Here is a 7,500-nt window from a genome sequence, read left to right as displayed (position 1 = left end):
AGATGGGAGTCCTGGAGATTGAAAGTTGCCATGTATGAGTACACCCTGCGGCTAGCAACATGCCTCTTTGGTCCGCTATTCCAATTTGACAGGTGGTCTGATCTAGACTCTATTACGTCAATTGGCCGGTCTCTCTTTTGAGATAGGCTTGGGTCAAGCAACCCCAGTCTTGCAAGCAATCGCATGGTCTTGTGAGTGCCATCAATGCAAGGCAGGAGTTGCATATATCCTCCCACCACCCCTGTGGCTTCTGAGGATACTCTCAGAGCAGCTTCCTCTTCCTCTTCAACTCCGTGGTGGGTGGGAGCGTGGGAGGATGAATTGAACCGCTCTCATATGGCAACTTTTACCACAATACCCTTGACTGATACCTCTGCTGACGACCCCAGCAAGAAATCGACCAAGGCTGTAACCTTGGAGCCATACAAGGTCCTCAGTGACAAAAGTAAAAAGATGGGTAAGGCTCTGGTGTCGCTTCAGAGAAAACCTGCCCAAGAACCTTGAAATTATCCCTGCAGGGAGAAAGAATGAGAACGTAATAAGAAAGACCCAGCGTTGTTTCATAGACCGGACCAAGGTTACAGACGACAGCCGTCGGGTTGGTGAGACGGCTATGCTTATTGCTTGCCCCCTGGCAACTGGAGCGCCTGCAAACAATCCGACCGTCCAGATAAGCATTCAGTTACGATGATCTGATGAATTAGCACTTATAACTGGCATTTAGCCCGGGTAAAGCGAAGTCTTCACAAATCTCTGAACTGAACTGCTGGAGATCACTTAGGAGGCGGACCTTTGGACTGTGACCACTACTCCAAGCTCCGCCTATCAAGAATGACCCGTTACCTCCTGAGTAGCAACATATCATGCATCATATTGTAGATATTTAGATAGCATAGTCATTCACATACTTTGATTCTATGCCCTTTGGTACCTAGGCCTTTGCTTAACGTATTTTCATTATACTGCGTTATTGTCACGTGCTTATCTTAGTGTTCTTTGATATGTATATTTCATATCTCTTTAGTATTGCTTGTAGGTCTTTGTGTTTATCTTTTGTGTATATTTCATGACATTGAAATTGTATATAGTATTAGATATCATGATTTATTTCTTGAAATTGATATTATTTATTGATCCTTGTGTAGCAATTGTTATCGGTAACTTTTACCGTGTGTGTGTATGTGTATATATATATATATATATATATATATATATATATATATACATATATATATATATATATATATATATATATATATATGTAAAGGGTTTCATCTGGTGATAAAATGTTCGTGGTGGTTTTACAACAATCATTGTTTTCAGTCACTGAGTGATCATTTGCTTGTTTGTTGGTGTGTCTGAGTGTGTGAATTCCTTTTGATTTCCCGCCACCAAAGCAGCGTAGGTAGCCCACTCAGCATGGACGGTCACTTAGCTCCGGTCTTCTTGCCTATTCACTCACATGAGTATATTGTAATTTATTAAACATTCTCTCAAGATACACTTAAAATATATTCAATATTTTATATTGTGAAAATTATGGAAAATAGAAAAGCCAGTTTTTTATATTGTCATTTTTTCAACCTCCATAGGTGAATGCTGACTTAAGCTATAAATCTGCTTGTCTGACATTGCTGTTAAAATTGACCAGAGTTGTACTCTGGTGCCACAGCCTTTGACTCCACAACCTCTGGTGGCACAAATTTCGGCGTCACAACCTGACTATCAACAATACCACCTGCTTCAAGCTGCACAAGAATACCTTATTTATATTTTGTTTGTGCTGTGTTCTTTTCTGGTTTTGTAAATAAGCGTAATTATATGTGTTTTGGATATGACCAAGTTTCCTTTTAACCTCGAGTGGCTTAATCATTCCAAGGATCATAAGTGAAAAACCAAAAGGGTCAAAAAGATGTATGTATGTATGAAAATAAAGAGTTTGTTGAGGAAGCGGTTGTTACAATAGTAAATTTGTACCTTTATAACATTGGTATTTAAATGTCTAATGCAGTAAGGAACAGCAGACATATAGCATCTGGTCGTATTACATCTCGACTCACATATTTCTACATTAACATCATCGCGGAAGTGTTTTCCAGACTGACAGAAGTCTGGAAGAAGGTCTTGTTATCTTGTGGATATTAGTATGCTGTTTGCAAAATTTCCCGTTAAATGCTCTCTCCGCTCTTGTGATGAGGCGATGTTTAGTTTGTTAAGCGCCTCATGGTATGTAGTCTTTGGGATCGGATATGAGTAAGCGAAATGTGTCTTTGGGATCGGATATGGGTGAGCGAAATGGGTGTTTGGGATCGGATATGGGTGAGCGAAATGGGTCTTTGGAATCGGATATGGGTAAGCGAAATGGGTGTTTGGGATCGGATATGGGTAAGCAAAATGGATTTCCTAACGTCATTGCGGACAATTACGCAAAGCGAAAGCGAAATGGGACTTTGGGGTTGAATATGGGTAAGCGAAATGGGTCTTTGGGATCGGATATGGGTAAACAAAATGGATCTTTGGGATCGGATATGGGTGAGCGAAATGGATTTCCTAACGTCTCTGATACCTGTATGTATGTGTTTGTGTATCTATGCGTCTATGTATAAATGAATGTGTTCCATGTGTCCCTCTCCCCTCATACACATATAAATGAATCATAATAATTACATTTACACATAAATCGAAATGTAAAGTAAGCTTCGCTATTTTGTTCTATCCAGCTTCCTATTGTTTCTGAAAAAAGAAAAAAATATCATGTACAGGTACCACGCCCCAAGAAATAAGATGCGTCCATTTCACAATCAATTCACAATTGTCAAGGTAATATGGTCACGAGATAACACACACATACACACAAAAACACACACACACACACATATATATATATAGACATTTACTTCACTTGAGACCTCCTTATCACCACGTCCAATTAAGCGAAAGTTTCTTTACGATGAGGTATTAACATATCCATAACATATATTTGTGATACTGAATATTAAACGCTCATTTCAAACTTAGGCTCCGAGCAGTGTGTTTACCTAGGGAGTGTTAGTCTCTCGTAAAAGGAAACAAAGAAACAAACAAACAGAGAAAAGCGAGACATTGCGGACAATTACGTAGACGCATCAGAAGTAAGCGTAGAAAGTTTTGTGACCACTAAACCCATTCATCTAAAAAGACCCTTGCATATATTGGTCTTTGGTTAATCACTGGGTTATCGGTCCTGTCACAGCGATCATTCTTGAATGTTTGAATTGAATAAGCCAAAAAGTCGTCCTGTTTAGGTCTTCATTTTTTATCAATCAATCTAAAAAGAAACGACTTTTTAGGGGAAGTTACCAGCTCGGATAGGTAGGTAAGTACCGTAGAATTTAATGTGGTTGTTATTCACTGATTCACATGGACAAAAATATAAATACATTTCATTAACACATCTATCACTAAATGATCCAACTGCTATACATAATTGAGGTTTTAACAACGATGATTTATATACATATGTATATCCATACATACATACACACACACACACACATATATATGTATATGTATATATATATATATATATATATATATATATATATATATATATATATATGTATGTATATATACATACATATATATCTATATATCTATCTATCTATCTATCTATATATATATATATATATATATACATATATAATTACATACATACATACATATATATATATATATATATATATATATATATATATGTATATACATATATATCTATATATATACATATACATATACATACACAAACACACACACACATATATATGTATATATGTATATATATACATATATATATATATATATATATATATGTATACATATATATATATATATATACATATATATATACACACATGTACGTGAGTGTGTGTAGAAGCGATTGAAAAGCGAGGAAACCACTTAAACAGAAATTAACGTTGGAGCTAATTTCCGCCGACAATTAACTAAATAAGCACCTGAGAAATATATGAAAAGTTATAACCGATATGTAAGATACTGTACTTAGATAACAATATTCAACCATAGAACACATTTCGCTCATTCCTTCTTTCGTTAACACCAAGCTGGGTTTCTGATTGACTTCTAATGAATCTCAGAAGATACAAGTAAAGTTGGAACACAGGCCTTCCTTTAAAATATCAAAGTAGTTTCCTTTAACTAAAATAAGACTTTTAAGGGAAAAAAAATCACCCAAGTTGTTGAAAATTTGATGAAAAAAATCTTAGTGTATAATTGAAGCTGATAATCAGGAAATGTACAGGAAAAAGCCCGATATCGGGTATTTTTCGTAAAGTCATAAATTGTATTTTTCAATTTCCAATTTTCTCCTGTTCTATTACGCTGTCTAATAGCCCAAAAACAAACCGAAATGAGTAGATTGATGTTCTTGGAGCCACTTGACTTGTTTAGACCCCACAGATTATTTTCTACCATCTTTATTAAAAAATAATTTACAATGCCTTTTATGAAAATAGATAACCGATTTTTTTTTTTTTTATATATATACTTCTTTTAACAATGAAACTAAAGCTAACAAAAATGAATTGACAGATACTCTGAGAGTCATTTGACAGCGATTGAGAAAAAAAAAGTTTTACCACCGTTATTGCGGGGGACCGAACAGGTACACTTTTAAGGGACTTTTATGCAAGAAAATTTAGAGTAGTTCATGATTCAAAAGTACTAGCTGGGCTGCACTCCACACAGACGGGGCGCAGACATTTGGTGTCCCTATGCCTGATCTTTTGTCAGCTTCCCCTGGGCATAAGAGGCACCTCTCATGTCTTACCTGGCTCAGTGTCAAGACTGTTATCTCTGGTTCAGCAGCAATGCTAAGCGATAGAATGTTGCAGAGGTTGATCGTCGTCATCCTGAGGAGAGGAGAGGTTAGGTAATCAACCTCTCTTTGCAACAGGATGTAATTAGGGCCACTTCAGTCCACATGCATAATATGGTGTCAGGGGTTTATTAGACCCCAGTATCTATTACTACAACATTGTTTGGGGGCATATTAGGCCCCGGATCCTATTACTAAAACACTGCCCGAGGATAGCAGACCACACGGCCAGTTAGTTTTCACAGTCGTGGGGTCTAAAAACTCTTCTCGCTGTGTCACGAAGTCAGTGGAAGGAGAGCGAAACACAGCACTACCTTCCATAGCTAGTGACTAGAGATACCTGGAGCCATAGGGAGATCCAGCCACTGGAACTCACCTGGAACACCAGGCGCCAAATGAAAAAAGAATTTCAGGGGTATCTGGGACCCCACGAATGCGTTCTAGGGTTAAGCTCTATGGATGCTATCAAGTAGTTTTACGTTTGTTGAAGCCATAATGGTTACGAATAAACTTCTTAGGCTTCAATCCCTTATGTTTCACGGATATTCCCAGATCCCAATTAAAAAGAGTCTACACACGTGATCAAAATCTAATTGGTAAATCACAGTGTATCATATCTTCAATTATCTTTCTTCTGGAAATAACTGGAAAAAAGTAGTAATCGGATTTCTGTAATAGGATAGGACCCTATTGTGTCATGTCCCTTATATTATATATATGATTTGATCTAGTGTGTGGTAGGAAATAAATATATTCCTCTCATTTATTATTATTATTTATCATTATCATTATTATTTGGGGAGGATATAAAAAAACACTTCATTTTTTTTCTCGTTAATGAACTGCCAAAGATATACGTAAAATCTGGCCTTGAAATGATAATGATAATAGTAATGATGATAATGATAATGGTAATAATAAAAATGATGATAATAAAAATGATGATAATAATAACAATAATATCAACAAAAAAATAATGATGATGACAAAAATACTAATGATGAAGATGGTGATGATAATGCTAATGATAATGACCATATTAATTATAATTATGATAACTTTAGTAGCAATAATGTTTTTTACAGATACATAAACTTGTAATCTAAACAAATCATGGAAAGGGGTAAACAAACGAGGTCAGAGGAACCTGCTAAATAACTCCTTGGTGAGTAAGCGCTCGTGAAACCATCTGCATCTAAAACACTAATAGCAATAATGATAACATATGGTGATAATAATAGCTAAATATATACATAAACACAAAACTTGTGGTGTCAACGGGTTAAATAATGACCTCATCAATATAGCTTATTAAAATCTGCTTTAAGCCAAGATAATTGATTTCAGTGCTTTGCATTGGTACGTATGCAATAACAAGAACACTTGGCCAAACCAAACCGACACTTGTGTCACCCGAATAATGATTATTTTGCGAAAACAGTCTTTAGGACAAAATCTACATCTTAATTAAGTAAAGTTAATTTATTTTGAAGTTAGTAGCACAGTGGATAAAGTATGAAGCAACTTGTTAGAGAAGAAATCTGATATGTAATTATTTACAGTAAGTATATATATTATATATATATATATATATATATATATATATATACATATACATAATTAACAAAATAACCAAAGCTGTGCAGAACATCTTTATTTTCGATCATTTCGAAGATTCCAATCTTCACCATCAGTGCCACAAAAGAACGACCAAATACAAGGTATTACAGCTTGCAACATGGTTTAAAATGCTTCGATATACAGGTCATAGTATATGAAAATTAAGTAAAAATAACGTAAATATATGAAAACTACATAAAAATCAAAACCACCTAAAAACACACCTTAAAATGCAAAGGGGGTAATAGAGGTCACATGATTATATGGTAAAGGATGGATTATGTGATTGTAAAGTGGTTGTTAAGCTCGGGTTTCATCTTGCGGGTGTACAGGGACTCGGAGATCTGGAGGTCTAGCTTGTTTGATGAAGTGGACAGTATTTTGGAATCATTGGCGGGTGGCAGAGAACGACGGTTTGTTGAGAAGTAGGCCTGTTCTAATGAACTTACCCATATGTTCAAGAATCCTGTGTTTGAACCAACGTGAAGTTGATCCAATATACCTAGCGTTATAACTAGGACAGCTATATAGGCATACTATATTTGAACATAATTCTGAAGACAACGGTTCTCAATTCCTTAAAAAAAGGTCAATAGAGTATTTATTTATAGAAAACCTACGTTCACTGGTTTAGGCTCAAGTTATTTAAGTCACTCTCCTCAAAAATACGAGATTAATAGTATATCTCCTCTTATCAATAGAGCATTCAACATCTACTCCACATGGGGCCTCTTTCATATGGAAATTAATCAAATGACCATCTACTTTAAAACGAATGGGTACCATGACAACGTAATCTTCAAACCACTTATATAATAAACTGTGTCATCCCGTCAAAATGTCTTTCGTCCCCAAGGAAGATAAGTATGCATTTGGTCTGATAATGAAGACTAGTCTTCGAAACGTGTGTATGTGTGTGCGTGTGTGTGTGTATGTGTCTGTGCGTGTGTGTGAGTGTGTGTGTGAGAGAGAGAGAGCGCTCGTGCATGCGTGCGTATGTGTGTGTT

The 7,500-nt window shown here is 35.8% G+C and overlaps 1 protein-coding gene across 2 annotated transcripts in view; it reads left to right on the top strand.

The window, feature by feature from the left end:
• Nucleotides 1–3,027: 3,027 nt before the first annotated feature.
• LOC122253983 (carbohydrate sulfotransferase 5-like) overlaps nt 3,028–7,500 on the top strand; it is a 19,953-nt gene continuing 15,480 nt past the window's right edge. Inside the window, exon 1 of one of the 2 annotated variants that reach the window (XM_086533334.1) lies at nt 3,028–3,355. The gene's annotated coding sequence lies outside the window, so the exon portion shown is untranslated. The remainder of the gene's footprint in view (nt 3,356–7,500) is intronic. The other variant, XM_086533341.1, reaches the window with a different exon arrangement.

This window comes from Penaeus japonicus, unplaced genomic scaffold (assembly GCF_977035675.1).
Source record: "Penaeus japonicus unplaced genomic scaffold, GWHDUDI00000001_assembly GWHDUDI00000003, whole genome shotgun sequence".
Taxonomy (NCBI): Eukaryota; Metazoa; Arthropoda; class Malacostraca; order Decapoda; family Penaeidae; genus Penaeus; species Penaeus japonicus.
The sequence above is the reverse complement of the archived record's forward strand: the minus strand, read 5'-3'. Positions and strand labels throughout refer to the sequence as shown.